Genomic DNA, 2567 nt, shown 5'->3' on the forward strand with positions numbered 1-2567 from the left:
TGTCAACTTGTGACCACCACTATTGGTCACTGAAAGGTCATGGTTTTTCATTTGCGACTTTTTTGTGACAAAAAACAGAAGGTCAAAAGCTGGCGGTCATAAACTGACTATAGCGACCTTTCTTCTGGAATGGTCGAAGACTTTACGACCAAAATACGTCTACTGTTTTGTTTTGGTCACTAGCAACCTCCCCAGGCCACGTAGGCATCCAGCGTGGCAATCTGACGTGGCACAAGATTCAGTCCGGTCCAATTCGGTGTTTATATGGGCCGAGCCCATTAATTCAGCCCATTTATTTTTTTTCTGTGAATTTTTTGTCAGCTTCATGGACCAAGCCCAACATTGCAGCCTTTTTATTTTTGGCCCATGGCCTTTTTATCTCAACAGTTTCATTATTTTCTTTTTTTATAAATTGGGTTCACTAGTCAGGTGGGTCCCCATTGTCAGGTTCTAGTACTGGGTCCTAGCCATCAGGGCAATATTCTTCATTTTTTTTATTTCACGCAAATAAATACCTGGTATTTAAATTGGCACACAGAGAACACCCGAAATACTTCAAATATTATCAACCATCAAAGTGCTACATCATATAACACACATACAAATGTGATCAGCATCAAGTTTACAATTAGATAACAAGCTCCACAAGTGTACAATCACATGAGCCAGGTTCTGCTACATCATACACACATACAAATAGGAGCAGCATAAAGGGCTTCATTAATGCAAAACTTGACACTTGACAGCAATGTTAGAACTATGCTTCCTCCGACTTCTTTGTCCTGATGCTCACGAAGAAACATGAAAGCCCAGCATCTGCATGTTACAGAACAAAATGTTTAGGAACGAAATAGAAGTAAATCTAACAGCATATTTAACAATAAATAACAGAATAATGAAGTTAACGAGACATTTTAAAATCAACTTGACAGTTGACAGCAATGTTTGCATTGGACACATCCAAAACTAACATTATACATAAATGCCTAAATTCCAATGCCCAATGCCTCAGTTTAGTAAACACTAAGCATGGTACATAGTATAGGTTGGACACAACCAAAACTGAAATCATTTACTCTATCAAGCAACAATGATGCAACACACAAGAAAAGAGAGATGCACAACGGAGCAGCATCATATATCACACAATATGGACACTGCCAACTCACCGAAGAACTTGTGGTCGCCGCCGTACACAGCCACCATAACGCCGGTCACCTCGTTGATCTTGTCCTTGAAGTTCTCTAACTCCAGGTTGTTCCACTGCAGCTCGGTATTTTCTCAACCGTATGTGTACATGCATCATGTCATACATAAAATATTCTAGTCAATATTCTCAGCTAACTTTGATGTAATGAAAATAATTACTTAAGGACTTGGGGTAAAAATTGATATTAGACATCAAAATTAGCAGCGCTCATTTCAACCATGTTTAGATTAACTTGAGGTAAATTAGCAGTAATGATATTAGTTACAAGCTAGGTGTGTAACTGCTGTCAACACCACCACCACCAGAGACACGCAAGATAAGCATCAACACCATCATGATTTTGATATCAGCCACTCCATATCACCAGAGCATCACAGGGGCACATATGTAAAGCAAGTACACGTCGGCAGCTACTGACAGACCCTAGAACCACATGAATTTATCACCAGAGAGCTCCAGTAGGAGTTGATGCTTGGTTACAGCATCTAGCAGCAACTAGTACAGCCCCACGTTCAACCCAAATCATGGACAAGGCCATGCAGGAGCTACATCAGAGAAGAAGGAATGGGGAGGAGCTCACCAGAGGGACATTGTAGCCGTAGCAGAGGCTCAGCCACACCACGGCTGTGGTGTGACCATCACCACATCCAGGAGAGGGTCTGGAAGCCGCCGAAGCACCACCGCGGTGACCAGGGCAAGCGTCGGGCACAGTGGCGCCACCCTAGGGACATCACCGCATGGACATCACCGGCCTCGCCCTGTTTCAAGAAATGTTCAGAACAACTTTGTCAGACTTGATCAATTCTGAAGAAACCAACTTCGTCGTCAGACACATACATACATACAGGAAGCAAAAGAAGAAGAAACGGAGCTCTACATAATGTTTATATCAAATGAGCAAGACACAGGAAGCAAGACACAGAAGAATTTTAGCTTTACATAATGGTTACAAGAACAGGACCCAATACAGGATTTAACTTCTCCTCAACACTGTTAACAAGGTACTGAAAGTAGCTATGTGCATCAGCCTCACCAAGTCTTATCATGAATTGGTTGCTTTTACAAACTGTAGTATATTTCTGGACAGCAAACTAAATAGATGGCTGCTCTCAAACCGTACATCCAAACGAAGCAAACAAGTACTCTATGGAAACCTTAGAACATGATTTACAACTCATATGTAGAGGCCAACTTGAAATTATGAGCATAACGAACTCATTTTTTAGTTAGAAGCTCGCTGCCCAAAACAATCAGGTAGTGTAGTTTTTTAGCTGAACCAAAACCAGTTTACACAGAGGTAAGGAACTACTTCAAAAACAGAGGTAAGTAAGGAACTACTTCAAAAACAGAGGTGCTA

General features: G+C 41.3%; 1 long non-coding RNA gene across 1 annotated transcript; it reads right to left on the reverse strand.

Moving 5' to 3' along the window:
- Positions 1-724: 724 nt before the first annotated feature.
- Positions 725-1296, reverse strand: LOC119297933. The gene is made up of 2 exons (XR_005145765.1): positions 1170-1296; positions 725-816 (listed from the first exon to the last, which is right to left on the reverse strand). It is a non-coding gene; the product is annotated as an uncharacterized LOC119297933 (long non-coding RNA).
- Positions 1297-2567: the final 1271 nt, after the last annotated feature.

Source organism: Triticum dicoccoides, chromosome 5A (assembly GCF_002162155.2).
Source record: "Triticum dicoccoides isolate Atlit2015 ecotype Zavitan chromosome 5A, WEW_v2.0, whole genome shotgun sequence".
Classification (NCBI taxonomy): Eukaryota; Viridiplantae; Streptophyta; class Magnoliopsida; order Poales; family Poaceae; genus Triticum; species Triticum dicoccoides.